Below are 23,348 nucleotides of genomic sequence, written 5' to 3'. Positions count from 1 at the left end.
GAGCCACCAGTGACGTGACATCACCCCGCGGATCCAGATCCGCGCTCATTCTGGTGAAAGGAACCCCGGTTCGAATGCAACTTTCGGCGCAGGACGCTCATCGATTGCCGCCCAAAAAAACAAAACAAGGACAAGAACAAGAACAAGTTGCGGATTTGAAAAAGCGCGAGACACTCGCGGCCGTCTTGCCACATGCTCGACGGGAAGATGATCACCCGGACCGACGCGGACCGACGCAGCGCCACCCGCCAGAACCGGTAAAGAAAAAAACAAAAACAAAAACAAAAAAACTTCCACTTCCACATTTGCGCCTGCACTTTCACGGGATTTGATTGTTGTTGTTGTTGTTGTTGTGGCGCGATGTCAACCGGGTTCGATCGGCGAGGCGCACCCAAAATTCATCAAACAAATAAATAAACAGAAAAAGCCGCTAACGGGTCACTTTTCTGACGCGAGTTTGCCCTGTGGAGTCAAAGCAACATTGTTTTTGTTGTCAATGAACAAAACGGTACTCTCAAATGTGATCATTTTGAGGGCATTTGTTTGCAGAAAATGAAAACTACAGAAAGGTCAACGTTTTATCGGTGACAACATCCACGCAAATTCTGCAGCAGATTGTCATGCACACGTGTTAAATATTATTATTGTTATTGTTACGCAGTGAGAGCTGCTTAGAATATTTTCAACTTCAAAAGAAATGTCTGCGGCTTTGCTTCATTATAAACGTGATATACACGTTACATACATCAAATTGTATATTTCATATCCGGTCCCTCAGAAGTATGAACACAATTGATAAACATGCTTTTAACTTTTGAAACTCTGAACCTCGATCAGCATTTTAGTGTCACCGCCCAAAACTACGTAATCACGTATTTACTGTTTATTTTGTTTGTTGTCATTGTGTAGAAGGTTTTATTCTTTCTTTATTATTATTATTATTTTTATGACCACCATGTCAGCTTTGGTTAGTGATGGCCTTTCTTCCGTCATAAAGTGAGAAGATCTCTTTGCCGCAAACGCTGGGCAGAATCTCCAAAAGTACTTTTCAGGAAATCGGAATATTGGCTGAATGGGGAAATTGCATTATTCAAGTTGCTACCACATATACTTAATATTGCTATCATACACTGATCATCATAACGCCTCACCAAAATCATGTTCAATCCCTATTTTCTTGTTATTATTTTTTTTTTTTTACAAATGTATTACTCCATCATTGATAAGCACATTTTGGTGCCGCCAGGCGTGACCATCAAAGTGTGTCGTCGCCCCCGGCAACAACAAAAAAACATAGCATAACAATTATGGTTATGTCATCGTCCCAAACTTGATTTCAAAGGTTTCAGCGACATGAGTGATGCACTCACTGAATAAATAAATCGTCTAATATCTGCAGCCAAAATTACCTTTGTGGCTTGTCGGGCTAGCAATTTTTAACAAAAATTTGTCTCGTTGTCTCTATTTTCACGTGATATTGTCTAAAACAAAAATAAAAACCAAAGACTTTTAATCTTGAGGGGACAGAATTCCGCACAGCTCCCGCACAGTGAGGAAATGTTTTACGACATTCCTCGGATATTGGAAGTGTCCAAGAGAGTTTAAAAAAAAAAAAAAATGCTCTCGAGTTATTGGTCAACACTTTGGATTGGTTCATAATTGATGAATAAATAGACACCAGACCCCATGGCGACTGATCAATAGCATCAATTTGTGAAAAGTTACAAAATCGACCAAATTTGGACATTGGAGATTTCCACCCAACAGTGACGATATGCCATAATCCATTTAAGAATTCAAGAAAATACCAAATTGCTATGAAACAGGTCGCCTGCTTGATGATCATCAATACAAAGTGAAAGAAAAAAAAAATAAAAATTTGAGTCTGACCCAATAAAAACAGCGCAGGGCCCCGAGCCGTAGTTTGGTGACCCCACCTGCTTAAAAGCACAAAAAAAAAAATAAACAAAAGCGAACAAACTGCGATGTGGCGTCGGGAACGTTTGGAGTCCGCAAAATGCATCCGTCACCTAATTGGATGGGATCGGATGGCGTGTTTATTCCCACATTGCAGCGGATGGAACATCTGTTGCGGGTTGGCCGGGCAGGCGCCCGTCCGACATTGGCAGCTGACCGATCCCGCACACCGTCAACTTTCTTTCCTCGAGTTTTCTAATTAATACAGAGCGGTCAACTGGAGAAATGAGCTGCTTCGTTATCCTTTTAAAGAGTACGGCGAGAGGACGACGTCCTGCGGATCAAAATTCCCGATTCCAAAGACGGGCATATGTACAATTTTTATAAGACGGGGAGACAGTTCTGAATGAAATTCATCAATTCCGCCGTGCAACAAATATCTGACGTGATTATTGGACAAATGTGTTTGCAGCATAATTACACAATCATTGACCAACATCGTAAACAAAAACATGGTGTTTTTTTTCCCCTCATTCAGATTACAATGAAATTAATTTTAGTTCATTATCGCGTCTCTTTACATTTCTTTTTAAGCTTCTGGTGACTTTGATATTATGTGTGCGTGACAAGTTCATTTCCCTAACAGTATCATTGACCTTGTTGGAACCGATCGTCTGTCTACGTGCTGTGTTTTCTGCAGCTCCTTTGTTGTTTGGTCCGTTACCGGCGGGCAAGCGAGGCCCCCTTTTGGCGCCGCCTGTGATAGCGACATTTTCCCCACTTTGGGTCACGGGGTGGTCGGGTCTGGCGCTCGATGACGACGCGCTTTAAATGCTTTGATTACAAGATGCCATGTTGTTAAAAAAAAACAAAGAAAAGAAAAGCGGATAAACGTCTAATTTTTCTGTGACAGTTCTGCAGCAATTTTGCTGGTTAGAAAGTCGGCGTACGAGCCCACGAAAGAATGCACGTAGAAATCCACATTTATTTATGTGGACCACTAGAAACATTTTTGGGGGATAGTTTCATCCCTTATCACGTGCTTTAAACTTCTAAAAAGAGACTTTTTAAAGTTATTCCTTTGCAATTGTTCTCTCCCAAGTTATGCACTGCAGCAATTCTACAACAACTATTGGGAAAAATGGCTGCACAATGTTTAGAAATACTTTGAGTAAGAGGCAAAGTGTGCTTGCTTCAAGCTGGTCTTCATTCCATGTGAAGGTTTATTACAAAACGGTCATATTAGACAAAAGAGAATTAAATAGTGGATATTTTAAACACCAAAATGTTCACTGACGCCACATTTGATGATGAGAGTCTGCTAGCTTACTGCCAAGACTGGAGGCAAAACGCCACGGACGGGCTAACGGTAACGTTCGTTGTAAACCTTCAAATAACTCCGACTTTAAACACGTAGCGTGCAGCAACATATACAGACGAGAAGGTACGATCAAATTTCCCGTCTGCTCTGTGGTGCCGATGAATAATTCAATGTCAAAACGTGAGAGCGTATTCCGGTCTTCGGTGCCGCCGGCTGCAATTTTGCCGAAAACACACACGACGAATACCGTTCAAACCCATTTCAACAAATGTGTTTTTGTCAAATTGGCGCTACGGCGGGGGACACGAATGGAAACGTCTAATTTCCTTTTTAATAGTCCGGCAGTGTTTGGACTCCTAATCGGAGCCAATTGGACAGCGTCACGAAGCGCAAGGACAACACGGACGCGTTCGTCTGCTCCTCCGCCGCCGCGGCTAATATCGTTAAGGCCGTTAAGCGGGCAAATTTATTCCGTGCGTCGGCGCCGCGCCTTCTGGCGCGCTTCATGAATGAGCGACGATCGCGCCCGCCGTCTTAAGTGCCGATCGGCCGACACGCCGCGAGCGTTCGCGTGCGCCGCCGTGCATGCAAAATTGACACGAGAGCGCCGTCTGTGTCATTTTGCCTCCCACGATGTTAAACTGAGGCAGACGTAGCGGCGGGTGACAAATTTCATGACGGATGTTTGCCGAAAAACAACAACAAAACCTGGCCTGAAAGAGCAAAAGACTGAGGGCGCATTTTGGTTGCTGCACCTCCTGCGGTCGTCGGCATCAAGACCGAAGAGGAACGGAACATGAAATGACGTTTAGCTCCCGTGTTTTCAAATCTGTGTGTCGTTCACCGTTTTTCTGTCTGGAGTTGAAATTCTTGGTCGCCTTATCGTGACATAATGCCGGACAGCAGCTGAGCTCCACGACCAAACCAGTCGCCGTGCGGACGACCGGGTCATCCGAACGGCGACCCGGTCCGTCGCGTCCGAATCTACGACGTCTCCCGTCGGCAAACGGACACAGACCAGTTCGTCGGTACCAACGGGCGACAACGCAAGCGCGGACTAACTGAACCCCACGCACGGGCCGTCACCAACGCCAGGCCGGCCTACAAGCCTCGACGCGGTCCTCGGGGGCCACCCGACGACCAACGAGCTCTGCCTCGAGAACCCCGCTCCCATCCTCGCCCAACTACGCTCGGGCTTCTGTCGCCCGCCGAATAGCTACAAACAGTTTCCGACGTCCGCCCGGACTGTGGCGGCGGGCCACACGACCCGCAGCACCTGTTCAACTGCCCGGCGAGCCCTACCGCGCTCACGGCAGAAGATCTATGGCGGCGGCGGCAATAATCCAGATCAAGACCAAGAGGCAGAGAAGGTCCACAACTATCAGCTCCAGTCACCGTCCAGCAGTCTGGTGTGGTTCAAGCGTCCTGAATGGAATCCCCCTCATGAAACCGATTTTCTTCCTTTGGTCGAACGCATGAGAAAGTTGCCCCGGACTGGTGGCGCCGTGCCAGCGGCTGAGCGTTGAGGGATCCCGGTGCCCGTTGTTCTCCTCCCTTCTTCTTTGACATTTCCCTTTGATTTCACTTCGCAGGACGAGCTCTGACTTTTTGGCATTATCCTCTTTGGAAAGGCAAACCAATCGGATTCCTCGTTGTTCCGAGATCTCATTACGTGGCGCCGAAGTTCAAGAGGACGCCGTTAAAAGCGCCAACTTGTTTGAGGCCGCTGGCGGAAGATTGACGGTGACGATGACGAACGGGCCGACTACTGCAGTCAACATTGATGGTTTTCACCCTTTGTGGGCTTTAGAGGAACACTCGGGAGTCCGCTTGACACGTCGCGGCGGGCGAACGAGGGCCGCCGACGGCGGGGGGGACACGAACGGAAGGACGCAAAACGAGAAACGTCGCTCAGGAGATGGCTGGAGCCCGACGCCGCGGCGGGGAAACGCGCGAGCACCGAGACCGCGTACGCCCCGAGGCTGCTCTTTGGGCTCGGCGCCAAACGTCAGAAACCCGGGAGGGCGCTAAGAATAGCCCGCCGCTACAAAGAGCTGTCACTCGGGATTGTAACAGAACGCCGATAAGGGTCCGCAAGGCCGACGTTGCCGCCGGGCCCCGGCGGCTCACGACACCTTTTGCGCGCGGGTACATTTTTATCGGCGCAGATTGACCGCCGGCTGCTGCGAGAGCAAAACTCTAAAAGCGCTCGGACGCAGCTCTGCACGCCTGTCACCTTACCAGCGGGGTCTTTCTTTTCATGAGCGTCATCAAGTGGATGCACACAAGTTCCTTGGCTCTTTCGTGTGATTCTGCAGCGGTTCCTTGGACCAACACTGTCACACGTTTAGTGAACGGGACGAACCAGAACAAAGTGAAAACACGCAAGGAGCAGGGCCAGAACCTGGAGGCGGGCCGAGCGTCCATCGCAAGACTTTGATCGTGGGGTGACTTCCAGACGCTGAACACACACATTTGCCTCTTTTGGCCGTCACGCCACTCCCACCGCGGGCGCCTTCGGCGGGTCGACGGCGCGGCCAATGCGACAAGTCCGTCCATATTTTATTTTGGTTTCTTCATTCCAGCCTTGAACTTGAATCCTCAACTGGGAGAACGACGTCACGCCGTCGGTGATTTCAAACCCGCCCGTTTTGCCGGCCTACGCCGTTTATTGCCTTTTGCGTTCGATCGACAAATCGCAAAATTATACTTCAACCGTGCGATTGACTCATTTTGACCCGACCAGTAGACAAAAATTGATTTTGACGGAAGGGAAGCTTTGAAGGAACAAACGCACGTATGCTAACATATCGATGTCAGCTAATTTAATCTAGCTTACCGCAGCTCGTTAGAACTTATTGTAACGGGCCTATAAGTGGTCAAGAATAGACGCAGCTGCCGGTGCGCTTTTAATCGCTTTACTGAGCCGACGGCGACAAAGGAAAGAAACGCGTAATGCGATCATACGCGAGCTGCAGTGGCCACAACTGACGCCCGGCAGCCGCTCAAGCGCGCAGTTTGGCTAACGACGGCACACTGCGCTCTCATTGGCTGGCGCACGTCATTCCCCAGGATGAGCCCCGCCGTTTAAAGACACACACACGTGAAAAAAATAAAATAAAATCGATGATACGACGACTGTAAAACTGGCGACATCAAGTAAACAAAATGAATATAAGCATCTCGTGCACATTTTGTGAAATATTTACATTTATATTTCGAAAAGCTAAAATTCCAAGGATTTGGACAATTTTACGTTAAACACGACTAAATAAGACGTTTCGTGTAAACAAAATAAATACATTGTTTCGCCTTTAATTAAAAAAAATATAGGAGTTAAAAAAAAAAAGGGTAGGGTACTAAACCAAACCTCACAGACAAATACTAAAGTACATCATGATTTATCAAGCAGCTTTTTTTAATTCCACCAGTACAGTATTGTGTGTTTCTTTCGGCTTGTCCCTTTCGGGGTCGCCACAGCGTGTCATCTCAGATGAACGCATATACATGTTTGGCACTATTTTTACGCCGGATGCCCTTCCTGACGCAACCCTTCTCAGGGATTATTATTATTTATCAAAAACATTTTCAATGGCATTTGTATTCATTTCGTGGATTTGACGGCCACGCAATGGAGTTACTCCGCCTGCGATGGCCCTTGCGACTTTCTCTTTCACAACCGCGTCAACAATCGGTCACGCGGTCCAAACACAAGCCAGCGAAGAATAGAAACGCGCTCCGGAAAATTAGCCAATTACAGTTTGTCCTCTGGGGGCCGCTTAAATCTGCATGAATATGAATAAATAGTCGCAGGTGTCACGCCGCGGGAAAGCTGCAAGACATTTTCCTTTTCTGACGCGCACGACAGCTTTAGACGCGTGTTAATAAAAGTGACATTCGCCAGATTTGATGTCAACCGTTTTTCTTTCCGCTACCTGCCACCGCACACACACACGCACACAGTCTTAATATACACAATTTAAAAAAAGGGAAGCAGTCGAACCAATCCCTTCCTGTCAGGAGCAGGAAACATCTCCTGGCTATTGAATAGACATCGACTCCCTCGTCGCCCCCAAGCCACTTTTAAAATGGACCTTGTTTTTTTTAATTTTTTACTTTATTTTTTTTTAATTGAGGCACGTGCTACCTTAAACGGATAAGTTGAGAGTTTATTACATCTTCCCCGTCCCCAAGTGTGGACCAAACTGTTCTTTAAGCAGAGAGTGAAAGCTCTTAATGTAACCTCCAAAACAAGGTTTGATTCCAGAAGGAAACCCAATTACCGATGTGCTCTTTGTGGGCCGATAAAAGGGCCCCACTTGAAGAAAAGAGACGCTGTAAATGGAACCCAAACATGAATCAGAACCCCCCCCCCCCTCTATTTTCTTTGAAAAATCTTCCAAGAGGCACTTTCTGCTTTGTAAAACAAATCTAATTCATAAAATCACACCCAAGCTGCTGTCGTCTGTGACGCTACCTGAATTCCAAGTGGCTGGATGGATTTTCCATCCATCCATCCGTCCTTCCATTTACTTAGCTGCTTATCCTCACGAGGGATGCAGGAATGCTGGATCCTATCCCGGCCGTCAACGACCCTTAACTGGTTGCCAGCCGAATCGCAGGGCACGTCGAGACGATCGCACCTTGGGGCAATTTACAGTGTCCAATGAATGTTGCGTGTTTTTGGGATGTGGGAGGAAACCCGAGTGCCCACCCGGAGAAAACCCACGCAGGGCACGGGGAAAACATGCCAACGCCACACAGGCAGGGCCGGGATTGAACCGGGTGCCTCAGAAGTGTGAGGCCAACGCTTTCCAGCTGCTCCACCGTGCCGGTTTTTTTTTTTTTTTTAACATTTGGGCAAGTGGATGTGTGCCCCACATGATCCAGCAGATGTTTGAAAAAAAGCTGCGTATTCAGCCAACTCTCCTGGTCCTTCCTCTGCTGTGTGAGGCAGCGGAGTCTTTTGTTGCAAGTTTCCAAGGAAACGACAGTGGGCGTGAGTGGTGTACAGCAGGCAATTTTCTGATTGGACAGAAATGATTGCGGCCCTTTTGGTCTGCCCGGCAACAAGAGGCAAAAGATATTATTCGGTTTCCGTTTCACGATGACGTCTTTCAGCTGTGTTCCGGAATCATTCAAACATCCAAGAGGTTCGGGTTCAAGAGTTAATCCAAGAGAAATGGCAACGTTGGGTGTTGGGTTCCCGTTCCCAAGCGATTGTTAACCATCGAATGTATGTAATTGCTCCATCTTAGCCCATACGTTGCCCCGCCCCCTGGTCCGGGAGCAGAATCAGATACCGATTCCAGAACATTCTGTCACTTGAGCGCGGCCTGGGCGGCTGCCAGCGGCGTACCTTCCTGCCCGTGCGAACAAACGTGGAGTGGCGTAATGGCGCCTGCGCTACAGCGGGAAACGCTGAGATTAATCAAGCTGACAGGCCCGTTAAAAAAAAAAAAAAAAAAAAAAAAAAGCATCAACATATCAGACTGGGTCAAAGGGATTTTTTTTTTTTTTTTTTTTTTGCTTGCGTGGTTCACCAGTCAGACAACACCACTGACAGATGCTGGAAAGCGTCCACGTGGAAGGAAAGCAGGGAAGCGAACGAGCGACTTGAGCGCGTTCCGCCTGGAGAGCGGCCAAACACCCAAAACGCTTCCATCGGGTCCTTCCTGCCGTCGTCTGCTCGAGAAAGTCTCCGGAAAAAGACATTTATTCCGTACACCTCGCTCGTGTAATGCGAATATTAAAAAACTGCTCTGTACGATACGATATATCCTTCGACACCACAGAAGATTGGCGACTCAACGGACTAAACGGCATGAAAAGATACAGTAGCAGTATTGATTGTTGGCAAAGTCCCTCTAAAATATAAAACATATCAGTTTTTCTGGTGTTGTGAGCCAGAGAAAAGTGTTTTCGACGACTTTGCGCCGACGGCCGCTTCATTCATTTTCCAAATCTTTGGAGCTCGAGACCCAAAAATCTGAATTGTGCTTCGTCACGCGTTTACACCAGTGTATACTGCACATAAACGAATGAACATACAAAAGACGGGAATTTACCACAACAAACCAGAATCACAAAGTGGTTTTCCGAGAAATGTTGTACTTTGGTAAAATGAATACGAAAAAGAAAAAAAAAAAAAAAAAGTCTGAAAGGTTTGCTGCGTTTTGCATCGATGATTAGTTTTAAAGTCAAGTTTGGACTGAAAACAATAAGAATTGACTATGAATTCTGACCAAAAACAAAACCATGAACACCAAATGTAAGCAACAAGACGAAAGTAAGCAAATACTGTAGGGTGGGTGCAAGTTCGTCAGGTTTGATCATTTTTTTACTCGTTCGCTGCCATTGACGGCTATATCAGTCAACTATCCACGTTAACTCGGAGGGCCGAAAGTGAAATAATAGGAGCAATATTATCCATTTAGTGGTGACTTTTAACCCTTCGCAGGTGTATAAACATGTTTGCTTTCAACCAAATACCCCAAGGATCAGGACTTTCGAGCACTTTGGACCCTTTTCCAGCAATCCTCCGTGAAGTCAATGAGCAACTGGTGCCTAGCATTACCGCGCTAGTTCCCGAGCAGCCACACTTGTAGCTTGTAGCCACTTTCACTCTTAGGCAGAGCGATGATATCAACAAGCCACGTAGTTGTAACAAGTGCTATTGAAGATGGTCTCAGTCTTTTCAAGAAACTTATAGGCTGGTGGTCAGCATCCTCTCCTCACAGTTGAGAGGTTTTGGGTTCGAATCTCCCCGTGGTCATGTCGGTTTTACGGTTAGCTGTGCATTCTGGCTTCTGGCTTTCCACATTCCGGAAACATGCATGCTAGGCTAAATGAAGACTTTTTGTCTATAGATGAGAATTTGAATTTGTTCATTTGAATTATTTTTCATGTTTAAAGATGAAATCCTGCTCCATTCTCCTGACAACAAGCTCTCATCAGATTATCACAGGGCGTGTGACGGTAGACCCGAGACGTTCGCGCAAAAACAACACGTTAATGGAGTGAAAGCGGGGAGCCGTCGATCCATATGTTCGTACTTCGAACGTGCCTTGAAGAATCCTCTGGCACATGTGCGAGTCATGCCATAAAAATAAAAGTTATGGATGGGATTTAGAGACCCAGGCGGTTGTGACTGGCAATATCAGACGTGTCAACTGTGTGTGTGTGGGGGGGGGGGGGGGGGGGGCGTTGTAGAGGTCAGCAGGTTGAGATGACGGAAACATCAGGCCCGCTAACTCGCTCAAGGCGGAATCAACCCAATCGAGAGTGAGCACGGCTGATGCAATTAACCGACTGATGATCCGCCCACTCGCCCGACGGCAAGTGGGGAGGGGGGTCGCGCTCAGTGTGGCGGGCACGGTCGAACCGGGCGGGGCCCGCGTGTCCGGGCGCCGTGATTCACGAGGCCCTTTCAGGACTTGAAAATTCCTCTTCAGCGCGCATCGAGCCGGGAGTGCGGCGTAAAAATTTACCGCGCGCAAAATCGATAGCAGCAGAGGACGCAGAGTGAAGTGGGGGATGGAAGAGCGCAACATGGTTTTGCTTTTCTCTTTCCACTCTTGTAGTTTGTTGGGATCCACGCGGATCAGGTAGTTACAATGCTTCCCCCCACCCCGGCCGCCCCATTCGTGTACCCCCACTTCCCTCGCGATAGCGCCGGTCAAGGTTCAAGTGTCATTTGATTAGCGCAGCGCGGTGCACAAAACGGCGCTCGCTTTAGCTTCTTTTCGCTCGGGTGGAAAAGATGCGCTCCAGCGCTTCGGCTCGCACCAACGATCAGAAATGTGGATGCGCTTTATTCGCTGGTCGTTATGTGCGAGGATTTGCTCTGGAAATGTACAAAATGTCTGACTTGTGACTTGACTTTAAGTACAGCGGTAACTTGAGAAAACAAGTTTCATTCGTTGCTTGACGGCGCTTGTATCGCACTTGTTCTTTTTTAACATTTCTTTGATTTGATTTTTTATTGTCTTCTTTTTTTTTTGGGTGGGGGGGGGGGGGACTATTGGCATTAGCTTCTATTTGTTGCGTTTTATTTTGTTAACAGCTGTTCCCTAACTGGGAAGAGTCAACGGTGCGATAGCGCCGAGATCTGGAGATTGGGGTCAGATAGTGGCGGACAGAGTCCAAAGCAAACATGACGAAGCTGCACGTGGTTGTTCTGCTGCACACACGTTTGACAAGTTGCCGACTGAAGTCAAGTCAGCCGCGAGTCTCAACGTTTGGAATTTCAGCTCGGGAAAAAAAAAAAAAAAAAAAACCTCAAAAGTTTTTTCCTTTTCAATTGTGAGCGTCATTAGGCGGCGGGGACTTACGACTTTGGCCCCCGGCCGCCACGTAGCTCCGCCTCTGACTGATAACGTCCTTCCGCTGTCAGGAAACCAATGTGAAGTGATGGTGGCCAGCTGTTGCCAGGTTTTCTCTCGCAATCTCACGGCTGCGGTGTCAAATGCACTTGTATCTACATTTTTTTGCTCATATTTCAAGACCAAAAAAAAAAAAAAAAGGGAAAAAGATGAAATAGCCAAGCGACAGATCTCGACTATCAGTCAAAACTCGTATCTGACGTTTTGATTTTCGCCGACATTTCAATGACCACATTACATTCCAACTGCCTCGTTGACCATGAAGCGAATACGGCACTAAACTTCCCTCTCGTAACGATGAGCACGATGACGATATTAAACTAATAAGAGGGACTGCAATTCAAGTCTGCGATTTACGCGGCACCAAACAAGAAGAAGGAATTTATTGTGTGTGTGTGTGTGTGTGCGTGCGTACCGCGTACGTGCCGCCTCATAGTTACAGACGGCCCCGTTGAAGCTCATCACTCATACATGGACTCATATTCTTTTGGGAATTACACAGGGGGAATTCTGATCTATTTTTTACTCTGGTTATGTGGAAAAAAAAAAATTATTCTCACTTACACACGCACACAACGAACATTGTGTGGTCCCAGGGAAGACATATTATATACAAGTTTGTATTTTCCCTGCTGAGGCGCCAGCGCACTTCATGCGTGATGAGCTGCCGCGGCATCAAGCGTCCACCCGGAGGAAAGGCAATTCCCGCCGCTGGGGAGAAGAAACTCAGTCGGGCTCCGCTCACATTTGTCTTTGGACGTGCGGTTCCGAAGCTCTTTGGAGCAGAAAAATAGGGAAGTTCAAAAATCTTTCGAAAAAAATGTTAAAAAAGAAAAAGAAACTGGGTCTTGATCACAGAAGAGTGAACGAGTCACCGTCGGCGCTCCCGACGTATCGCAAATTTTTTGGCAGTTTTTTTTTTTTTTTTTAATGGCTTTATTAGTGTATACTGGAAAGTCTAAATTTGGTGTTATTCAAATAAATAAGAGCAAGAAGAGGCAACTCGCTCAGGAAATTGTCGTCGTTCCCCCAGAGGGGTGACAGTTTAATACACTTTTACAGCAAACTGATACTATGCAGATATGATTTTAGCATACACATGCCGTCGCCGGCTAAAAAAAAAAAAAAAAAATGGACAGAAGGCTGAAAATGGCCGTGAACAGCATAACAACAAAAAAAATGCAAAGGCAGATTTTTCTCCTGAAGATGGCTTTAAGTCACACTCCCCTTCGACTTCCCTTCCCCTCCCCCACGTACTGCATTCTGATGTCTACGTGGCCGCCATCAAGCTTATTTATGCTCGCTTGGCGCTTTCTCCCGTCAGGTGTCAGCCACGCCTCCCTCTTAAACAGCAGCCATTAAAGGGGCCGTTCGAAACTCGTCCACCGGCGAAATATTCAGCGCTCGGCAGCCCACACGCACAGAAAACAAATAAATGAGAAATGTTTTTCAAACCATACGAGCTAGCGGGAGGAAGACGCGTGATTCCGCCGTCGCGCTCGGCCGGGGGCGGCGAGCTGAAAGTTGCCTCTCGGTCAAAGCGAGACGACGTCCGCGTTCAGGTCGACGCGAGCTTTGCGGCTTTCAACGCAAGTCGCCGCGTTGTCTCCACAACGCTTTGGTACAAAGGTTTCTCAAGTGTTTGACGACACGCAAGGGGGGCTGAAACGGCTCCGAAACCTTTCAAACGAGAGGAGTTCACGTCGTAAAACTCAAGAAAACCATTCAGGGTTTCGCTGAGCGTAATTACCTAGTTATACATCACACTTTGTTTATGTCTGCTTCATCAAATCCATTTGTATGTCGTCAAGCGCGTTTGCCCTTTCGGTTTTTGAGGAGTTTCAAGTCTGTGGACACGCATGTGCCTTTGAGAGGCGGGGCCAGACGGGACCGCATGAGTGTCTGCTCTGGAGCTGTCGTTCATGGAGATGAAATATGTCACGTACACAGCACATCCAGCAACATATCCGTGCCATTTTTTGTCCTTACACGACTGTACAACAGCAACAAGGACACGACAGTGAACGGCGAGCCGAGTGCGGCGTGCGCGTTTGCGACGGACACAATTAAAAACTTGTGAGTCACTCCCGGTTGCCCGGCAACAGCAGAGGAATCGCTGGCGGTTTCGCGCCCTTTGAAAGCGTCGGCGTTTTAAGGGACATTTGCACGTTTTCACTCAAATGTTCATTTGAGTTAGCTTCCAAAACGTGGAACTGCCGCTTTAAAAAGGTAGAAACGACGCGCGTGTACAGAATGTGAATTAGTGCGTGCTCATCTGTTTGACTGGCTAATTAGCTCGTGTTTGCAAATGACACGACTTAAATCAACTTCAAGGCGGCCATTTCATGCATACGAAAAACGTAAAACCAACTGGAGGCCAAACATCTTTTATTCATTTTCAAATGTCGGCATAAGTATGAGCAAAGAAGCCTTCGGGTTGCTGGGTGGACTTTGTCCGCCCCGCTTTACTGGAAAGGCAGAATTTTTGTGTCTCCCTAAAAGGGACTGAAGGAAGAAATCAAATTTAATTAGCAGCTTTTAATGGCAAAATGAAAGCAACTATTAAAGTTTAAGCCGGTCATGGAATAAAAATGAATACATCTGCAGAGCCTCAAAGGGGTATTAGAGCACTGATCATAAACAACGATATACCTCCATATGATGCAAGTTTGTTCCGATGAATCTGCCGCCGGAGCGGATGTGCTTCTTTCGCGGTCTCGCCTTGGCTAATTGGGCCCGCAGATCCCCCTCGCGTCGTTCCGCTGTGACCCGACCTGACGTTTGTGTTTAATTCTCCCGCCCGAGCCGGGTCACTCGCGGCAAGTGAACCCGCAGCTTGACATGGGAAAATAAACAACGCGTTGAGGCCCTCCTTCTTCTTCTTCTTCTTCTTTCTCGGAATGTGACTAAAGTGTTAACATGGCCGCGTTGCGCAGCGCCGCATCTGCGCTCGCACACGCACACACACACACACACACACACACACACACATACACAGCGTCACGCACACAAGCAGCTGCTGACGAACAATCAGCTGGGCTCGACTGCGAGGCGCTTCGGGCGAGCGGATTATTTTTGCCAACATTACACAACACCTGAGACAAAGTCGCCGACTGCGCTCGGGGTCAGCCGGGCCTTCGAAACACGACCAAAAGCGATGACCGACATTTACAGCCTCAATTCTTAGATAAACTGTATGAATGTGTTCCGAAAGTTTTTTGGTACTCATTTGTTATCATTATTATTTAATCAATTCTCTTGGCTGCACTGCCTCCGGCTTGCATATTTGTATCTTTGAGTAAAAAAAAAAAAAAAAAATGGCCCTGTCAGGATGTCAGCATTTGGACCGTAATTTCCTGCCTACAGAGCGCACCTGATTAGAAGCCCCACCCATTACATTTGTAAAGGAAATACCATTTGCTACATACATACACCACAACCGTGAAAAAGCCGCAAGTGGCCACAGTGAAACATGAGATATTTACAAAGAAAGACGGTTACGGTTAGAAAGAGTTTACAAAGTTTTAGTACCTTAGTTCAACAAAGCTGGTTTAAAAAAAAAAAAAAAAAAAAGCCACGGCAGCTACACAGTAGCAACACGCTAGCGTGGCGCTAACCGTTGAAAAAAAAAAATCCCAGTAAAAATCACTGAGCCACGGCAGCTACACAGTAGCAAAACGCTAGCGCTGCGCTAACAGTTTAAAAAAAATCCCCGTAAAAATCACTGAGACATGGCAGTAACACAGCAGCAACACGCTAGCGTGGCGCTAACGGGGCCGGTTAAAAAAAAAAAAAAAAAAAATATATATATATATATATATATATATATATACACAGACACACACACACACACACACACACACACTGGTAAAAGTCACTTCCTCGGCAATACATATTCCACCGGTCTCTCTTACATTTTCCGCTTGAGTGCCCCCTTGCGGCCATGAGGGAAAAAAAAAAAAAAAAGGACAAACTAGCAGCAACGTCGCGTAAGCCGCAGGGTTGAAAGCGCGTGAAGAAAGTCTCGGTTTATAGGCCGGTAATTACGCTACTTTTTTGGAGCAAAACTTGGCACAGCCAACTTCGACTCGGAAAACGTACAATTAATGGAGTCCATAAATGTCATGTTTTATTGTAATAGATAAATTATATCCTATATTTATTTGATGGCTGTGTCCCCACATATTAAAAGACATTTTGAAATGAGCTATTGGGACGCAAAAGACAAAGAAAGAGCAAGTAAAAGTTGAATTGGAAGATTTGACAGCATATAAATGTAGAAATGTTGAGAAAATGGCCACTGAGATTTCCTTTCTTCATGGAAAAAAAAAAAAAAAAAAATCATATAAATGCTCATCGGACTTTGTGGCAATGCGCGTTAGCTTTGCAGCCAGCTTCTGATTCCGGCTCACTCGGGCCAATTCCCGACGCGAGTCCCGGAATCCGGCCCAAATGGCCGCTTTCGACCAAGAATTTTTTTTTTTTGCGCATCTTGTTATGATCAACATCCACCCGGCTGTCCCGTTTTCTCGACCAGACCGCAGAATCAAGTGATGGGTCCAAAATAAATAGAGGATGTCTTCATGCTTAAAATGATCAGCAAACTGTCGGGAAGTATCGCGGGGGGGGGGGGGGGGGGGTAGGATTTGTTTTGGGGGCTTCGTGGCCGCTGGGCAAAGTGACATTTCACGCTCGGTACGTTAAAAAAAAAAAAAAGTGAAGCTCGCATTTTATCTGGCTGATTATCAGCAGCAAGATTGGATTAATCAGGAAAATAACATTTGCTTCGTTTCCTTTGTTTGTCCTGGCGGCGGCGGTAACCGTGGCGACGGCAAACTCCATGAGCTTGGCCTCCGTTCAGGATTGGCGACACCAACGTATGAATCAATGCAGGATTTTCGGTGACCCCCCCCCCACCCCCGTTGGAATGAATTAAGAATTGTTTACCAGACGGTGCAAGCCAGTTCCATTTTAAAATATGGATTTCCAAGATAGTGTTCCGTTTGTTGGCTTGCGGAAACATGGAAAAAGTTTTAGGGTTACACGGGGGGATGTAAAAAGTTGCATTTGTGAAAAGCGAATCGGCGGCAGATTGCTGGATCGTCTTTGGAAAGGCAGAATATTGGATGCAGCATTTTTTTTTTTTTTTTTTGGAGGGGGGATGGGGGGGCTCATCAGACGATAAATAATAAACACAAGCTCTTCCTGTTTGAAGATTACGGAGCACTTTGCTGCTACCCTTACATAAAAGAGTCGGAACTGAGATTTTAATCTGGGACGCGCAATGTTCACTTTTTGCCAAGAAGATACAGCACAGACGGAAATGTTTTTTTTATTTTTTAATCAACGTAATCTTCTGTTTCAAAACAGAATCGATTGCGTAATCAAGTAAGTCTTGCAATGGCCAACGGGGGGCGTTGTCGCAGAGAAATTGCACTGCAGTGCACTAATAATTTCAACAGCTAAAAACAATATTTAGTTCCGTTCGTAGCAATATTAAGTGCAGACATGTCATTGCAAAACGTCGGTCATGTCTAACATCTTTCCCGGGCTGCTACTTGACAGTTGAGCAGCAGTTTCGGTGCATTTGCTTGCTTCATTTGTCACATTTTACATACTTTAACGCTGGCGGGGTAGTTAATACCGCTTCTCCGTTGTGTGTTAAATCTATAAGACATTTATGGTTTATAACAGGACTTCAAGATAAATGAGACCTCAAACATGGAATGTTCACTGATATCTCTTGGAATATTTTTTTTTTTTTTTTAATGGGACGAAAATGTCTGAAATTTTGCCAACACTGATTTTCTTTTTTTTTCAATGAAAACAATCGATAAATTTGACATACCGTCAAGATAGACAACACGTCTGGGGAAAAATAAAAAAACATGTGTTTAAGATATTGTTTGTACAGTAAATCGTGTTTTTGCTAAGATGACAGTTTGACTGCAGAAGAGATGATTTCGCTATGTTTTTTTTCCCCTGTGCTTACATTCCCGACAAGGTCACACATCAACAGAAGACCATTCAAAAAAAAATTAATTTCAAATCAATCATGCACCCACAAAGGACCGTGTAGAATGGTAAACGGAGGGGGCGGCGGGGGGGGGGGGGGGCAATGCAGCTACACGGCCAACGCTGAAAATTGTTTGCCACCCGCATTCACCCGATGTGACAAAACTCTTTAATAAAGCATCCAGCGGACGCACGAGGACGAGGGGGGGGGGGGGGGGGTCACGGACGAGCGCACGTGTGCATCCTCGCAGATTGTCGCGCGCCGCCATCTGCTTTGGGGCTTCTGCTCGCGGCTTGGGCGTTAACGGCCTCTCGTTTCCCGTCGGTCCGTGAAGTATGCGGGAAATGGCACCGATTTGCCGTCAATGCCGCGAAGGCGATTCGCTTGAGGCCTGACCGCGCTCGTGTGCTTGACAAACTGACCTTTGACCCCTTGTTAGCATGACTGAAAATCATTCGGGTTCCTCGTGTGATGACAACAAAATTCCAACATTTGAAGTTTGGTTGAGTTGTGTAATTAGCAACGAGAAAGCAGTTAACGTCGGCCTTGCGCAACTAGTTTTAGAACGGGCCCACGGGCTGCATGTTGAAGACCTTCTGGAAAAAGTTGCAAGATGGAGGGAAGGACAAAAAGATGAGATGTCAAACTACAGTTCAGCTCAAAATCTCATACTCGCAATCATTGCATAAGCAACATTTGCTTTTATTTTCGACAACTGCACGTGCAAAACATTTGAAATCAAATCATTATTAAGTACATTTTTATTCATGTTATATTTCAGCACAGTGTTTTGTCACTAAACATTTGGACTTTGATCGCCGCTTGCGCAGCCATTTTTGACGACTTTCGATGTTCAGTGAGCCTTCTGCGCAATCCTTATCTTGTCCACGAAAACGTTACCGTCGAGACCCGGCAAAACAACGGAGGCCCACGCGGGACAAACCAAAGATTGGTTGTGACATATTTTGCAAACACGGCAGAGCAGACGCACGCCGTCGGGCAGCAAATAGTCAAAGTCTCGCTGGCTAATAATCCATCTGACAAGCGAGAGCCCCGACGGAGTGACCAAATTAGGCCATGACCGCGGTGGCGAAGGTTACGTGCTTGTTAGCGACGCGTGTATACAACGACGGGGAAGCCACTGCTCACAAACACGTCCTGGATTGTGTCAATGTGACACAACGCAAGTGCTGAGCTGCCATTCAACTCAACGGAGGATGTTGCTGCTCTTTCGATGAATTTACACGCAAACGTGCCGAGTTTAGAGGGCGGCGCCGCTTTCCTTGCCGGCTTGCGTAATTCAAAATGCGTCCCTGCTGACGCGAACATCACGGCGACAAAAAAAAGCGGACTACGTCTTGCCAATTTAGCGCTGTTGCCGCTGCTTTTGAGTGCTGAACAACAGGTAGCTAGCGAACCGTACTTGAAAAGGGGCCAAGTGCTTGCTTCACGTGCGTTTTGTCGTCACCACTTGAAATTTCAAACGTGAAAGACGATACGTACGTCGTGTGTTTGATCAAATCACATCTTACGATAATCCGCGAGCTCTAGGCTAAACAAACAACGCAAAACGCCATAGACGGGGTTAATAAAACTAAGTAAGCGACAGATATTTGTACATAAGCAGTGCGGCAACACGTGTAGACAAGCAATATAACAAGACAAACAGGTATCCAATATATCCTTTGTTATCAGGGGGAAGATGACAAATGGTGCCGCACGAATGGTTACTCAGTTGTGAAAGTCTTCTTCATTTATTATGAATGTGGGTATTACCGGCCACTTGCCAAAAATGGCAGTCCGTCTAATCCCAATGGTTTTTTTCCCCTCCCAGTTCATCATTCACAAACATGACGGCCACTAATATTATAATCCTCCCCCCGGCGGGCACCCTTCAGAGGAAAATCATTTTGGCCGCTTGTGACCGGTATCTCGTTCTTCAAGGTCACAACCCAAAGCTCGTGACCAGAGGTGAGGGTACGAACGCAGCTCAACCGGTAAAGTGAGAGCTTCGTTTTTGGAACTCCCCCTCAGAGGAACTGTCCACGATGTGCACGTGATGTTGCAGAGGCGCGTCAACCAGGGACTGGCACACAACATCCAGTCTTCGGGAACGACCAATCAATCTCAGGAGCTTTTTAACCACCTCGGTGACCTCCACCCCAGAGGACCCAGACTCTGATTCTTCATGGTAAGGTGTGTCAGTGGATTGGAGGCAAAAGTACCAACTCACAACGTCCCGAGTTGAGGTCAGCAGTGCCCCATCCTCACGATCCACAGTGTTGACGATGCACTGCGTCCCCCTCCTTAGACGCCGGATGGTGGACCAGAATTTGCTCACAACTGCCCTCGAGTGTCTCTCCATTGCCCAAAGCTGCTTTGCGCTTGCCCAACCGGTACCGTCAACTGCCTCGGGAGTCTCACGGGGCGAAAAGACCCGACAGGACTCCTTCCTCGGCTTGACGGCATCCCTCGCCGTTGGTGTCCACCGACGTGTTCGGGGATTCCCACCACGACGCGACAGGGACCGATCACACCCCCACCAGTTAACACGGATTTTTGGATTCTCAGTGAAGGAGTAGATATTACGGAGGCCGGCAACTGAGCACTTACGGCACTCATTGTTGGAGGGTTGGGCAAAATTTGGAGGAACCGCTGAACACCTCCTCGGAGGCAACGGCAGAATTCACGGGACAGCCTGTCTAGCTAGCGGCTAGCCAAAGGACGTAGACGCAACGTGATTCTCTGAACGCTCCTTCAGCCCAATACCAGATGGCGAAGGTGTCGTCGCGATCAACGTAATAATCGCAGCCCGGATCACCCATCCATCCGTTTTCCAAGCCGCTTATCCTCACAAGGCTCACGGGAGCGCTAACGTTGGGTGAAAGGCACAACTGGTCGCCAGTCAGTCGCAGGACACATAATCGACACCGACACTGAGCGGGGATCGACTCCACGCTGCCTGCACCAAAGTACCACGACACCATCTGCCATTTCTACCTCAGATCACATTGACCAAAAGTTTTTTTTTTTTATATATCCATATATAATTTTTTTGAAAAATAAATAATACAAGGCATTTGCGTATATGCGTGACAAGAGTTGTCGTGTACGTTTGCTTTCATGGTCATTCATTTATTGAACATGTGTTCAGAAGCACTGTGGAAAACAAAGCTTTATTTATCGCTCGAGTCCAACTCTCTTTATTTGATTTGATTTGATTTTTTTTTTTTTTTCCAGGAGCAGGACAGTTCTTATGTTGGTGAAGAGGTTTGATTTTAATCCCAGCTGATCCCCTCCAAACGCTTTCCGCGTTGTATCGGCGCATTTGTCAGCGCGTGCAAGCGCATGAATGCCAAGCACCCTCCAGCAAAATAATTGCCCGACGCGCACTTGAACAGTGTTGTAGTTCTTTTGCTTATTCGGCAGATTTTTTTCCCCCTCGTTCGCCGGTGTGGGCCACGTATGTTCTCCCCGCATGAACGCGTTCGTCACCTTGAATCATTCAAACCAAATGGCTTGTTTTCGGCCAATTGATTGTAAAGGACAAGCTAGCCGAGTGTTTATCGCCACACAAATCCAAGGTGAAAAATGTACATTTGGGATTTACCAGGTCAATGAAATTATTCGGTGACACAAACATCCATAGATCCAGAAAGTAGCGCGGAGTGATATTGCCTTAAGACGAGTACTCGCCGTTCATCAGCTTTTCCACTCATTTGAGGCGAGGCAACGTTGGCAAAATATTTGCATTTTGAAGCACATACCTCGGGTCGAATGTTTCCAGTATCACGGAATCACTGCTTCTGCACGGTTGGTATAGGCACAATAGTCTTTAAACGTGTAATTGGGAGCCTACCTTATGAAATCATGTCAAAATGTGTGTTTGTTGGCAAGTCCCAATTCAAAAGTCAGAATTTTGACTGCTTTTGTAAAGACTGCTCGTAGCCATCTTGTCGGTGTCAGCAAGGATGCACTTTGAACTACAGGAATCAATCACTTATTTCTTTTAAATAATAGTAATTGTCGAGTAAACTGGAAAGGCTCACTGCCCAAACTTCTCTTTTGCCCAACGTCAAGATGGCAGCCACTCGTTAAATCCCATGCGTGCGTCAAAAAAAAAAAAAAAAAAATTGCCCTGATGTTCAACGTCGGCCATATTGAGAGTTCTGAGTCTTGTAAATGGACGATTAAAAGCAACCAGCCAATTTTATATCTCGTTTTAAAAAGTGAAAAACCTCAACTAAACGCCGATATAAACCATATTTTCCATGATGTAACACACGGGCAACATACAAGACAACCCACAACTGAAATCAACATTCCACAAATCCGCACCTTGGCCAGAAACCTCCACGAAACTTAGCGATCCATCACGCTAAAGCCACAAACGTGACCTTCACTTACAGTTACAAAGATAAATATTCGATCGGCATTAACATCAAAAGTCTTCAAAAACACACAAACCCAACCAGCAGCCCAAAACCCCAAAGCCATCGCAGCCATAAGCGAGAAGTGTTCGTCTTACCGTCAATATCTTCTGAAGAATGATCAACAATCGTCTTCAACCATCCCAGCCGAACTGCTCGTCGCTCATTCCGAAAACGTGCACCAGCGTTTGCCAGCGGATAAAAGTTGGCGTTTTCCTTCCACAACGCGGCAAAGCTTGGAATCGGCGAATGTGTTAACGCTCCACGGAATGAAACCGGAAATCTCCGGTGGGCTTTGATTGGCCGTCAAGTGTGACGTCAAACATGTCAAAGGTCCAATCACGGTAGAGATACGGCTGTCACTCAAAAGAACAGCCGTACTATATTATTAATTCAAATAACATTCATGTCAAATTGTATTTATTTCGTATTGAACTATTGTAATTATAGTCTTATCAAACTAAAAATACATATGCTTTACATTTACCATTTGAATTATCCATCCATTTTCTGAGCCGCTCATCCTCACGAGGGTTGCATGAATTCCAGCTGTCATCAGGGAGGAGGCGGGGTCCACCCTGAACTGGTCGCCAGCCAATTGCAGGGCACATGGAGACGGACAACAGTTGCACTCACAGTCACACTTAGAGGCATATCCATCCATTTTAATTCATTGATTATAATGTATTATTGAATTATTTTATCATTGAAATTGATCACTTGACATATTTGATACAGAGATCTGAACATTCCCCCCCCCCCCTAATCTGCGAAGGAACTGGCACAGCTGCATATTTGAAGGTCAAACGTATCGCTAGCGCACAAAAGTTAGCGTAATGTGTAATATGGAGATGTGAAGATTGCGGTTGGCTGAAAGTTTGCCAAGTTCCACTTTTGCACTAAACAAATGCACGACAATTAGATTTGCCTTTTCGCCACGTAAAAGAGCTTTTTATTTTGCATCAGATGGGTAAATATTGAACTTTTATCCTTCACATAAAATGCACTTCCATATTTTCATAACGTCAAGCGCGCAAAATATCTAATGATTCAATCGGAATAGCCCGATCGTGATCGTTTGTAACTCGCTCTATTTTGGGTCACCGCCACGGTATCAATCCAAATGGATGTTGACGTCGTTTGCTCGTTAGCGAGCAATGCAAGCCCCGCGCGCCGACATGATATCACGACAACATCGTACGACGGCGTAATTACCCTGCTAGCCGGACTCCGGCCCCCGCCGACGGCTGCCTTGCTTCCTGCGTCCCGAGAAGCGCGGC

At 46.6% G+C, this 23,348-nt stretch overlaps 2 protein-coding genes across 2 annotated transcripts in view; one reads left to right on the top strand and one right to left on the bottom strand.

The window, feature by feature from the left end:
• The window catches only part of iqck (IQ motif containing K), a 38,737-nt gene extending 16,412 nt beyond the window's left edge, over positions 1-22,325 (bottom strand). Inside the window, exon 1 of the mRNA XM_061845748.1 lies at positions 22,167-22,325. The gene's annotated coding sequence lies outside the window, so the exon portion shown is untranslated. The remainder of the gene's footprint in view (positions 1-22,166) is intronic.
• The window catches only part of gcgra (glucagon receptor a), a 36,144-nt gene continuing 12,828 nt past the window's right edge, over positions 33-23,348 (top strand). Inside the window, exon 1 of the mRNA XM_061845745.1 lies at positions 33-257. The gene's annotated coding sequence lies outside the window, so the exon portion shown is untranslated. The remainder of the gene's footprint in view (positions 258-23,348) is intronic.

This window comes from Syngnathoides biaculeatus, chromosome 16, assembly GCF_019802595.1.
Source record: "Syngnathoides biaculeatus isolate LvHL_M chromosome 16, ASM1980259v1, whole genome shotgun sequence".
Taxonomy (NCBI): domain Eukaryota; kingdom Metazoa; phylum Chordata; class Actinopteri; order Syngnathiformes; family Syngnathidae; genus Syngnathoides; species Syngnathoides biaculeatus.
This window is presented reverse-complemented; position numbering and strand designations above follow the sequence as displayed.